We start from the raw sequence: 13,827 nt of genomic DNA, 5'->3' as shown, positions 1-13,827 counted from the left end.
TGCTAGGAACTGCGGAGGAGCAGAGAGATTTACGGGTTCAAGTAAAGAAATCATGGAAAGCTAGTGGAGAGGGATGAAAAATAATTTCAAAGGCTATTGGAATGTTGGCCTTTATCTCAAAGCAGCTGGAATGCAAAGGTATGGAAGTTTCACGTTAATCTTGAGAGTGAATTGCCCAAGTCCGAAACTAGAGCCTTAAACTTAAAAAAAAGCCAATTACATAGGTATGAGGGGCGAGTTGGCTAAGGAAGATTGGAAAAATAGATTAATAGGTGACATGAATCAGTCATTTATGAAAGAAAGGCTTATGAAATAATACTGAGCAGCCTGCGGGTGGCGCTGTCCAGGGAGAGTATAAGTACTCAGGCACAGGCCCAGCTTGCGCAGGACATTCTTAACAGGAACTAGTGAAGGACACAACTAGACCTCCATGTTGTAAAACAGTTGATTAAAGCTTTGTTTAATGCTTAGACCAAGTGCCTAGTAGTTTTCTTACATCAAAAGGTATGGTGTTGGATAAGCAGTGGCAAACATTTAAAGAAATATTTCAAAATTCTCAACAAAAGTATATTCCATTGAGAAACAAAAAACTCCACGGGAAAAGTGATCCAACTGTAGCTAACTAAAGAAGTTAAGGATAGCGTTAGATTGAAAGAAGAAGCTTATAATGTTGGAAAGAATAATAATGAGCCTGAGGATTGGGAGAGTTTCTGAAAACAGCAAAGGTTGACCAAAAATTATATAATAAGGGAAAAATAGAATATGAGAGAAAACTAGCAAGAAATATAAAAGCAGATTGTAAGAGTTTCTACAAGTATGTAAAAAGGAAAAGAGTAGCAAAAGTAAACATTGGTCCCTTAGAGGCTGAGACAGGAGAAATTATTATGGGGAATAAGGAAATGGAAGAAACATTAAACAAATATTTTGTATCTATCTTCACAGTAGAAGACACAAAAAGCATACCAAAAATGGTGGAGGCCCAAGGGTCTAATGAGGGTGAGGAACTTAACATCATTAGAATAAGTAGAGAAAAAGTACTAGAGAAACTAATGGGACTGAAAGCCAACAAATCCCCTGGACCTGATGGCCTACATCCTAGGGTTCTAAAAGAAGTGGCTGAAGAGATAGTGGATGCATTGGTTTTGATCTTCCAAAATTCCGTAGATTCTGGAATGGTCCCAGCAGATTGGAAGATCGCAAATGTAACACCGCTATTCAAGAAAGGAGGGAGAGAAAAAACAGGGAACTACAGGCCAGTTAGCCTGACATCAGTCATCGGAAAAATACTGGAATCCATTGCTAAGGAAGTGGTATCAAGTTACTTAGAAAATCATAACATGATTAGGCAGAGTCAACATGGTTTTATGAAAGGGAAATCGTGTTTGACAAATTTATTAGAGTTTTTTTAGGATGTAATTAGCAGGGTAGATAAAGGGGAACCAGTGTAGTATATTTGGATTTCCAAAAGGCATTCGATAATGTGCCACATAAAAGGTTATTACACAAGATTAGGGCTCATGGGGTTGGGGGTAATATACTAGCATGGATAGAGGATTGGTTAACAGACAGAAAACAGAGAGTAGGGATAAACGGACCTTTTTCAGGTTGGCAGGCTGTAACTAGTGGGGTGCCGCAAGGATCAGTGTTGGGGCCTCAGCTATTGACAATCTTTATTAATGACCTAGATGAAGGAACTGAGTGTAAAGTATCCAAGTTTGCTGATGATACAAAGCTAGGTGGGACAGTAAGCTGAGAGGAGAACACAAAGAATCTGCAAAGGGATATAGATAGACTGAGTGAGTGGGCAGTAAGGTGGCAGATGGAGTATAATGTAGGGAAATGTGAGGTTATTCACTTTGGTAGGAAGAATAGAAAAACAGAATATTTTTTAAATGGTGTGAAACTTTCAAATGTTGGTGTTCAGAGAGATTTGGGTGTCCTCGTGCAAGAAACACAGAAAGCTAGCATGCAGGTACAGCAAGCAATAAGGAAGGCAAATGGCATGTTGGCCTTTATTGCAATGGGGTTGGAGTATAAGGTTAAGGAAGTCTTGCTACAATTGTACAGGACCTTGGTGAGACCACGCCTGGAGTACTTTGCACAATTTTGGTCTCCTTATCTAAGGAAGGAAATATTTGCCTTGGAGGCGGTGCAACGAAGGTTCACTAGATTGATTCCTGGGATGAGAGGGCTGTCCTATGATGAGAGATTGTGTCGAATGGGCCTATACTCTCTGGAGTTTAGAAAAATGAGAGGTGATCTCATTGAAACATACAAGATTCTGAGGGGGATTGACAGGGTAGATGCTGAGAGGTTGTTTCCCCTGGCTGGAGTGTCTAGAACTAGGGAGCATAGTCTCAGGATAAGGGGTAAGCCATTTAAGACTGAGCTGAGGAGGAATTTCTTCACTCAGGAGGTTGCGAATTTTTGGAATTCTCTGCCCCAGAGGGCTGTGGCTGCTGAGTCTTTGAGTATATTCAAGGCTGAGATAGATAGATTTTTGGACTCTAGGGGAATCAAGGGATATGGAGATCGGGCGGGAAAGTAGAGTTGAGGTCGAAGATCAGCCATGATCTTATTGAATGGCGGAGCAGGCTCGAGGGGCCGTATGGCCTTCTCCTGCTCTTATTTCTTATGTTCTTATATTCTTATGTTATGGTCATATGAAGCTGTGGTTGGACCCCATCTGAAGTACTGCATTCAGTTCTAGCCACTGTACCTCACGAAGGATATATTGGCTTTTGACCAGGGCTCAAAGTGTTAAATTATGAGGACAGATTGCATAGACTAGGGTTGTATTCTCTTGAATATAGAAGATTAAGGGACGATCTAATTGAAGTGTTCAAGATGATTAAAGGAGATAATAGGGTAGTTAGAGAGAAATTATTTCCTATGGTGAGGGAGTCCAGAACAAGGTGGGTATAACCTTAAAATTAGAGCTAGGCTGTTCAGGGGTGATGTCAGGAAGCACTTTTTCACTCAAAGGATAGAGGAACTCTGGAACTGTCTCCCCCCAAAAAGCTATTGAAGCTAGGGGTCAATTGAATATTTGAAAAGTGAGATTGATAGATTTTTGTTAGGCAAGGGTATTAAGGGTTACGGAACCAAGGTGAGTAAATAGAGTTAATAGTGCAGGTCAGCCGTGAACGGATTCAATAGTGGAATAGGCTGGAGGGGCTGAATGGCCTAATGCTGTTCCTGTGTTCCTATCCCTAATTGATCTGAGGTGATAGTCATGGACCTGCCTCTTGAACTGTTACAATTCTCTGTGTGGCGATTTGATGTGACTGTGTGGCTTGCTCGTTCACTTCAGGTAGGAGTTAAGAGTCAACCACAGAAGGCAGTTCATTAATAAGGAACAATGCAGTGCCAATGAACCTTAACCACCTGTGTGAAATGTGTATGTGCGATATTACAGCTCAGTTGATGGGGTTGAGGAACCAGAGGGAATGAGCCATCTGCAAACCCCTGCGTAAATTCCCCCCTTAGATTTGTGCTGTGGCCTCCAATCCTGTAAGGGCCAAACCAATACTGTTTAGACTAATTTTGCTTCTGTCACTCAGTAACCATCAGAGAGCTAGGAGGCTCATCCCATCTGCCTTTGCTGGATTCAATCCCAGATCCTGAATATGAGAAGACGCTATTATAATAATTAGTACAAAATGGTACATAAGGCTACATGGACATCGTCAGACCATAGGAATCGAAATAGATCAGTTCGATATCAACCGGAAGCTTAGATGTCTACAGAGTGAAAAGAGGAGCAGATGTAGGCTCAGACCATAATAACAACTTGCATTTATATAGCACCTTTAACATAGTAAAAAATTCCAAAGGAGCTTCAGAGGAACAATTATCAAACAGACGTACGACAGCAAAATACTGCAGATGCTGGAAATCCGAAATAACAACAGAAAATGCTAGAAAAACTCAGCAGGCCAGGCAACATCCGTGGAGAGAAAATAGAGTCAACGTTTCGGGTGAAAACCCTTTGTCAAGACTAAAGAAGCACAGGAAATGAAATAGATTAAGAGGCCAGGCTGGGAGAGAACAAAAGAGAAGAGACATTAAGAGGTATTCAAAACAAGACGAGATGGTAATAGGACTAGTGGAGACAAAAGACGGCTCTAGATTAGGTGTGAAATGCGCTGGCAGAATGGGAGACAGCTGTCATGTGGGGGAGAGAAAAAAAAAGAGAAAGGGGTGGGGGGGGGGGAAAGGCCAAAACAAAGATGTGGATAAAAAATAGTGGCCGAGGTTATGATCGGAAATTGTTGAGCTCGATATTGAGTCCGGAAGGCTGTAAAGTGCCTAATTGGAAGATGAGGTGCTGCTCCTCGAGTTTACGGTGAGCTTCCGTGGGCCAATGCAAGAGGCCGAGGACAGTGAGGTCCGAGTGGGAATGGGGCGGTGAATTAAAATGACAGCCGAGACCGGAAGCTCGGGGTTACCCTTACGGACTGAACGGAGGTGTTCCGCAAAGTGGTCACCCAAACAGAATTTGACACCGAGCCACATAAGGAGAAATTAGGACAGGTGACCAAAAGCTTGGTCAATGAGGTAGGTTTTAAGGAACGTCTTAAAGGAGGAAAGAGAGGCAGCGAGGCGGAGAGATTCAGGGAGAGAATTCCAGAGCTTAGGGCCCAGGCAGCTGAAGGTACGGCCGCCAATGGTGGAGCAAAGAATATCAGGAATGTGCAAGAGACCAGAACCTCTGAGGGTTGAAGGGCTGGAGGAGTTTACAGAGAAATGAGGGGCAGGGAGGGATTTGAAAACAAGGATGAGAATTTGTAAATTGTAGGCCAATGTTGTTCAGAGAGCACAGGGGTTGGGGGGGGGGGGTGATCAGTGAATCAGTTGGTGCAAATTAGGAAAAGCGCAGCAGAGTTTTGGGATGAGTTCAAGTTCACGGAGGGTGCGAGATGGGAGGCCAATCTACAGAGCTGAATCATTTTCAAGTACCCGATGGGAAACCCCACATCTGAAGAGCGAAGTCTTCAGCTACAGCGACCCATCACTACTACAACACCAGACCTCTCAAATGTGCAGCTGGTCAAGTAATAAGAGGTACGATCAGAAAGAGTGAGACAGATTGCAAAAACAATTGAAATAAAACGGACCCATGTTTAATACATGTGATCGTTCTCATCCACTTGAGCAGACCGACAAGGCCTCGGTTCAATCCAACAAAGGATGGCCCCTCCGAAAACGAAACCCGCCCTCGGTACCGCACGGAACTGTTAGCCTAGGATTCGGGGTTCAAGTCCCAGAGTGCGGTTAGAAATCTTAGAATTAGCAAGTGATTTCGTCAGAAATTATTCACATTTTTCTTCTGTCAGGGGGGACCAGCGAGCTAGCCAGCTCCGAAATAGAAAGGGCATCTGCAGGAGACGTGTGACCTCTGACCTGCCATTAGTTCTGTTGTCAGAAAAGCATGAGCTTTCCACATATCTCAGATGTGGGAATCTAATTCTTCCCACAATAATTACTGTTTGAAAGTTTATATTCCCACTGAAAGCCTATATAAACCGTCTGGCAAAATTCAGAAACTTTCCATCTGACACAGCAAGCATGTTTCTTTTCTGTGGAAATATCTGAAACGCCTAGGGAATATTTTACAACTGCTAGATTATTACATATTTGAAAGGCCTCACACTTTAAAAGATATTCAGAGCCCAAAGACTTTTACCACTTGCACCTGCCACTTTCTGTTTCCTGCACAAAGTTTCATTTTTATTCGTGCAAATCTATGAATATTTTAACGTTCTCAGCTTCAATCTTCATTAAACCCCCCCTCCTCAAGGTGACTCCGCTGGTACTTTTGTTTCATTCATTCACGGGTTGTGGGCGTCGCTGGCGAGGCCAGCATTTGTTGCCCATCCCTTGTTGCCCCTTGAGAAGGTGGTGGTGAGCCGCCTTCTTAAACTGCTGCAGTCCGTGTGGTGAAGGTACTCCCACAGTGCCGTTAGGGAGGGAGTTCCAGGATTTTGGCCCAGCGACGATGAAGGAACAGCCGATATATTTCCAAGTCAGGCTGGTGTGTGGCTTGCAGGGGAACGTGGAGGTGGTGGTGTTCCCATGCGCCCACTGCCCTTGTCCTTCTAGGTGGAAGAGGTCACTGGTTTGGGAGATGCTGTCGCAGAAGCCTTGGCGAGTCGCTGCAGTGCATCTTGTAGATGGTACACGCTGCAGCCACGGTACGCTGGTGGTGGAGGGAGTGAATGTTTATGGTGGTGGACGGGGTGCCAATCAAGCGGGCTGCATTGTCCTGGATGGTGTGGTATCTCACCTCAGAGGCCATTCTTGTGTGAGCCTAGACAGTGAGGCCTGATGGTACGGTCAATGAGGGGAGTGACATTCAAGTCCAGTCCTGCCCTTACAATTTTCTAGATGGCGATCTTGAGTAGGATATTTCCCGTCCCTAGTCCAGGAACACAGAGACTTATTCTAATGTCTATCAATTCCACCCCTCCTCCCAACTTTTATTTTTCTTATTCGTTTATGAGAAGTGGGCGCCGTTGGCAAGGCCAGCATTTATTGCCCATCTGGTCAACTAACTTAGCATAGCCAAGGATTGAGCCCAACCTTCTGTTGGACCGAATGGTTCAGCAGGCACGGCAATTATCACGTACTATTACATAGTATTTACAGCACCGAAACAGGCCATTCGGCCCAATAGGTCCATGCCGGTGTTTATGCTCCACAAGAGCCCCTCTTCATCTCACTTTATCAGTATACCATTCTGTTCCTTTCTCCCTCATGTGTTTACCTAGCTTCCCTTTAAATGCATCGATGCTGTTCGCCTCAACCACTCCCTGTGGTAGCGAGTTCCACATTCTCACCACTCTCTGGGTAAAGAAGTTTCTCCTGAATTCCCTATTGGATTTATTAGTGACTCTCTTATATTTATGGCCCCGAGTTTTGGTCTCCCCCAATGTGGAAACATCTTCTCTACGTCCGCCCTATCAAACTTTCATAACCTTAAAGGCCTCTATCATGTCACCCCCTCCGCCTTCTCCTCACTAGATAAAAGAGCCCCAGCCTGTTCATTCATTCCCGATAGATATAACAATAACAGTCAAATCAACTAACCAGTTGGACTTTCTGTTTTGTCTATTAATTTAATTTTGACCTGCTCTCTTTCCTTTTGGGACAGACAGAGCTCATTGCGGATTTTCTCACCTGACTTTTCCCTTGTGGTGTCCCCTCTTTGACATTTTCTTCCCTTTCTCATGAATAATTTTAGTTGAGCAAATATGTTGCCGGTTTCTAGATTGGTCCATTCCCACACAACATTCACATCGTAAACTCTTATCGTGCAATCCTCTGGCCCATTGACAAGAATTGGACAGGAACACACACAGCTGTTTTTAAACTTGATACAGATGCTGTAAAAAGCGGGCCCGGTTACTACAGCAACAAGTGCTGGGAGCAACGAGTCACACCGAGCCTACAGCACAGTAACTGGCCATTCGGCCCAACAGGTCCACACCGGCGTTTAAAGAACATAAGAAACGAGGAGCAGGAATCGGCCACTTGGCCCCTCGATCCTGCTCCGCCATTTAATAAGATCATGGCTGTTCTTGGGTTCAAAGCCACTTCTCCGCCCGCTCCCCATAACCCTTCACTCCCTTACCTTGCAAAAATCTGTCTATCTCCACCTTAAATGTATTTAATGACCCAGCCTCCATGGCTCTCTGGGCCGCGAATTCCACAGAGCTACCACCCTCTGAGAGAAGAAATTCCTCCTCATCTCAGTTCTAAAAGGACGACCCTTTAATCTGAAACTATGCCCCCGAGTTCTAGATTTCCCCACAAGGGGAAACATCCTCTCTGCATCTACCTTGTCAAGCCCCCTCAGTATCTTATATGTTTCAATAAGATCACCTCTCATCTCCACACGAGCCTCCTCTCACCCCTCTTCGCCTCACCTTATTCCTTCATACTCTTCCTATTCCTTTCTCCCTCATGTGTTTACGTAGCTTCCCCTTAAATGCATCGATGCCGTTCACCTCAACTATTCCCTGTGGTAGCGAGTTCCACATTCTCACCACTCTCTGGGTGTGGTAAACCACTTTTATCGTTCACTATCGTTACACTATGGTTATCACTGTTTATATCGTTACACTATGGTTATCACTGTTTACACTGTTGTATCACTACACAAGGTCACCTCTTGTCACGCTGTTATACCTGGGCTGACCACAGCTGACTCCGCCCATGACTCCGCCTGCTTGCCCAGGTATAAAGGTGGTCGACTGGCTGGTATTCCTCCTTGTTGGACCCAATCACCCACGAGGGTGGGCTCTGTTATTTAGCCAATAAAAACCTATAGTTACTATCTTAACTCGTCGCTTTTCATTGGATGAATTGATAGGTATATCAATTTTATTGGCTAAATTTTGAAATGAGTGGATCGGAGCAGCCAAACGACCAGCCAAACGGCCAGCTACAACAGCCACAGCAGCCGGCCTGGCTGTGAGCCCTCCGACCGCCGTACCTGGATCTAAACCCACAGGCAGCGAACTCAGCCCTCGACTTCAAACACTGGCTGAGCTGTTTCGAATCCTACCTGGGAGAATCCGGCGTACCTCCGGGATCCAAACTAAGAGTTCTGACCGCCCAAGTGAGCCCTAAAGTATTTGCACTCATCCAGGACCTTACTACATACGAGGACGCCCTCAACCTGCTGAAAGAGCAGTACCGGAGCCCGGTAAACTCTATGTATGCCAGACATCTCCTAAGATCCCGCTCGCAACAGCCAGGAGAGTCTGTAGATGAATTTTTACGGGCGCTACAAACACTCGGCAGGGACTGTGACTTTAAAGCTGTAACGGCTGCAGAAAATACTGAAGGGAATATCCACGATGCCTTCGTGAAAGGCCTTCGGTCCGACTACTCACGGCAAAGACTGCTCGAATCAAAGGACCTCGACCTGAATACAACTGCAGCCCTCGCTCGCTCTCTGGAAGTGGCCCATCGGGACCTCGAGGCGTATTCCAGGTACTGTGCTGCGCGACCCTGGGACTCCGGCCCGACCCCGGCCGCAATACCCCTCGCACCGCCGCCTCTGGGACCTACCTCAGCGTCGGCGTCCCAGAACCGATCGGGACCGCCACCCCCGATACCGGCTGCAACATCGGAGCACCGCGATCGGGCCGCCGGCTGCTTCTTCTGTGGCCAGGCGAAACACCCGAGGACGCGCTGCCCTGCAAGAAACGCGACTTGCTCCGATTGCCACAAGAAAGGCCACTTCGCTAAGGCCTGCAGGGGGAGAGCCACAGACGCCAGCAGTGCCTCATGCGAGTTGTGGGGGCGGCTATCTTTCATCAAGGCCACAGATGCCAGTATCCCCTCGTGTGAGTCGTGGGGGTGGCCATCTTTGATCAAGGCCACCGACGCCAGCAGTGCCTCATGTGAGTTGTGGGGGCGGCCATCTCCTCCGCCATTTTATTCAACCTCGTGGGCGCCGCCATTTTGTCCACCACACTCGACCGCCACCTTGTCTCCAGACCCGACCACCGCCTCACCCGCAGACTACAGCAGCTCGCTCAGCCATACACTAGCCTCCGTCACACTGGACCAAGCTCGCCCGCATCACCTGTCCAAGTCCATGATGGACATCAAAGTAAACGGCCACGCCACGACCTGCCTGTTCGACAGCGGAAGCACGGAGAGTTTCATCCATCCAGACACGGTGAGCCACTACTCCCTCACTGCCCGGTCAACGCGCAACCGGATCTCGATGGCGTCGAGGTCCCATTCTACAGACATCAGCGTCTACTGTGTTGTGACCCTGTCGGTTAGGGGCACGGAGTATAAAAATTTTAAACTCCTCGTCCTGCCCCAGCTCTGCGCTGCCGTCCTACTAGGGCTGGACTTCCAATCCCACCTTCAAAGTGTCACTTTGGCATACGGTGGACCCCTCCCCCCACTCACAGTCGACAACCAGCAGCCTTTAAACCGCCCACCGCATACCACCTGCGGCCTATCCACCCTCAAGGTCCCGCCCCCCTCCCTGTTCACTAACCTCACCCGCGACTGTAAACCCGTCGCCACCAAGAGCAGGCGGTACAGCGCCGGAGACAGAGCTTTTATTAGCTCTGAGGTGCAGCGTCTCCTGAAGGAGGGCATCATCGAGAGGAGCAACAGCCCCTGGCGTGCCCAGGTCGTAGTCGTTAAGACCGGCAATAAAAACCGCCTGGTCATCGACTACAGCCAAACCATAAACCGGTACACCCAGCTGGACGCATCCCCCCTTCCCCGCATATCTGATATGGTCAATCAGATTGCACAGTACCGGGTATTCTCCACCATCGACCTTAAGTCGGCCTATCACCAACTCCCTATCCGCCCTGAGGACCGCCAGTATACCGCCTTCGAGGCGAATGGCTGCCTCTACCACTTCCTTAGGGTTCCCTTCGGCGTCACCAACGGGGTTTCGGTCTTCCAAAGGGAGATGGACTGGATGGTTGACCAGAACGGGCTGCAGGCCACGTTCCCTTATCTAGATAACGTCACCATCTGCGGCCGCGACCGGCAGGACCACGATGTTAATCTGGAGAAATTCCACCGTACGGCCGAACGGCTGAACCTCACTTACAATAAGGAGAAATGTGTGTTTAACACCTCGCGTCTCGCCATCCTCGGCTGCGTAGTAGAGAACGGGGTCATCGGCCCCGACCCCGAAAGAATGCGCCCCCTCGTGGAGCTACCCCTCCCCCACTGTCCAAAGGCGCTGAAGAGAACCCTGGGGCTCTTCGCCTACTATGCCCAATGGGTGCCGAATTATGCGGACAAAGCCAGACCCCTCATGAAGTCCACCTCCTTCCGCCTGACGGCAGAAGCGTGCGCAGCCTTCTCCCTCATAAAGGGAGACATTGCTAAGGCCACGATGCACGCGGTGGATGAGTCTATCCCTTTCCAAGTGGAGAGCGATGCATCCGACTTCGCCCTAGCAGCAAACCTTAACCAGGCGGGGAGACCTGTGGCCTTCTTCTCAAGGACCCTACAGGGCCCTGAGATCCGACACTCTTCGGTCGAGAAGGAGGCCCAGGCGATCGTGGAGGCAGTACGACGCTGGAGGCATTACCTGGCAGGCAAACGATTTACCCTTCTCACCGACCAGCGTTCGGTCGCTTTTATGTTTAATAACAAGCTGAGGGGCAAAATCAAGAACGACAAGATCTTGAGGTGGAGAATCGAGCTCTCCACCTATGATTATGATATCTTGTACCGGCCTGGTAAACTGAACGAACCCCCAGATGCTCTATCACGAAGTACATGCGCCAACGCGCAAATTGATAGACTGCTGACCCTCCACAACGACCTCTGCCACCCCGGGGTCACCAGACTTTACCACTTCATTAAGGCCCGCAACCTGCCATACTCCATCGAGGAGGTCAGGACCATGACCAGGAACTGCCAAACCTGCGCCGAATGCAAACCGCATTTCTTTAGGCCGGACAGAGCAAGCCTGATCAAGGCCACCCGCCCCTTCGAGCGCTTGAGCATCGATTTTAAGGGGCCCCTCCCATCCTCTGACCATAATGTGTACTTCCTCAACATCATTGATGAGTACTCCCATTTCCCCTTTGCCTTCCCCTGCCCAGACATGACCAGTACCACGGTCATCAAATGCCTGAACGACCTCTTCGCCTTGTTCGGGTTCCCGAACTATATACATAGCGACCGGGGCTCATCCTTCATGAGCGAGGAACTTCACCAGTTCCTACTAGCGAGAGGCATTGCTGCAAGCAGGACCACCAGCTACAACCCCCGAGGGAACGGCCAGGTGGAAAGAGAGAACGCGACTGTCTGGAAGGCCGGTCTCTTAGCCTTAAAGTCTAAGGGCCTGCCAACCTCTCGCTGGCAGGAAGTCCTCCCGGCAGCGCTGCATTCCATCCGGTCACTGCTTTGCACGGCCATTAACGCCACCCCCCATGAACGAATGTTTGTTTTCCCCAGGAAATCGACTACGGGAACCTCGCTACCAACATGGCTGACTTCTCCGGGGCCCGTCTTGCTGCGAAAGCACGTGAGGGCCCATAAAACGGACCCCCTGGTCGAGAGGGTGGACCTCCTGCACGCCAACCCCCAGTACGCCTATGTGGCATACCCAGACGGGCGGGAGGACACAGTCTCCTTACGAGACCTTGCACCCTCGGGCACCCCTGAGACACCACTGTTACCCCCCACCACCCCCCCAAATCCACCCCAGGTAGACGGCATGCCGGAACCCCACGAGCCTTCGCCGACCACGCAGACACCAGCATTAACATCGGATACTGCATCACCGCCGCCGCTGCTGCGCCGATCAGAGAGACTTACGAGGCCTCCGGACAGACTGACATACCCGAACTGGTAGTACACTTCACCCCACCGGACTCAAATCTAAACAAGGGGTGAATGTGGTAAACCACTTTTATCGTTCACTATCGTTACACTATGGTTATCACTGTTTATATCGTTACACTATGGTTATCACTGTTTACACTGTTGTATCACTACACAAGGTCACCTCTTGTCACGCTGATTTACCTGGGCTGACCACAGCTGACTCCGCCCATGACTCCGCCTGCTTGCCCAGGTATAAATGTGGTCGACTGGCTGGTATTCCTCCTTGTTGGACCCGATCACCCACGAGGGTGGGCTCTGTTATTTAGCCAATAAAAACCTATAGTTACTATCTTAACTCGTCGCTTTTCATTGGATGAATTGATAGGTATATCACTGGGTAAATAAGTTTCTCCTGAATTCACTATTGGATTTATTAGTGACTATAATGGCCCAGAAATTCGGGTCGGGGGCTTCCTGCGGGTGCAAGCCCCCGACCTGCATTTACCTTGCGCACCGGCCGTTGAGCTGTGGGCCCCCGTGGAATTCCGATCCGGGGCCTGGTCCAGCTGCCGGCACGCAGTGCTTGCATATCCCAGGGGCGCAGTTAGTTCGATGCGTCCCCTGGGATCACGTCGGCCATGGGGAGCCAATCAGAGTAGGGAATGCTCCATTCATAAGTCTGACAGGAAGTGCTGTCAAGACTTATAAATACTACAGCCCCAAAATAGCACTAAATCTTCAAATAATTTTTTTTTTAAATCACATTTTTAAAATAAACTATAAATTACATGAAATAACTATTTTAAACAATAATTTAAATTTTTGAAAAAATAATTTTATTTTCTAACGGGCCTAAAACTAAACTTACCTTGCTTTGAAGTATTTAAAAGTAATAAACCTGTGGAAAAAATGTTTTAATTTTAATTAATTCACCACTTACCTTGTAAAAAGCAGGCCTTACGCCTGCTTTTTACATTTCTAAATTCTGCAGGCTTACTCTCCCAGGAAACCTGTAAAAAAGACCGAAGTTCGATGCGCACGCGCAGCCCCTCCTGCGCACGCGTTCGACCTCTGAACCCCTTCTTTCAGGGGAACGGAAGTGTCAGTTTCCCGCGCATGCGCAGTGCATGCAGGAAACCGGCAATTCCATTGGGCCTACGGGTGAGTACCCCGTGCGTACTCACCCGTGGAGACCCGAATTTCTGGGCCGTTATATTTACATAGAATATACAGCACAGAAACAAACCATTCGGCCCAACCAGTGTGTGCTGGTATTTATAGTCCACATGTGTATTCATAGAAACATAGAAGATAGGAGCAGGAGCAGGCCATTCGGCCCTTCGACCCTGCTCCGCCATTCAACGAGATCATGGCTGATCATCCAAACCCTAGCACCCAGTCCCGACACCGACAGCCATCCCACACAAGCCCTATCCCCGTAACCCCGTAACCCCACGTATTTAATCCCCCCCTAACACTAAGGGCCAA

The sequence above is a fragment of the Somniosus microcephalus genome, chromosome 8 (assembly GCF_052327205.1).
Source record: "Somniosus microcephalus isolate GS21.2 chromosome 8, FLI_Smic_1.0, whole genome shotgun sequence".
NCBI lineage: Eukaryota > Metazoa > Chordata > Chondrichthyes > Squaliformes > Somniosidae > Somniosus > Somniosus microcephalus.
Note: the sequence above shows the minus strand (reverse complement) of the source record.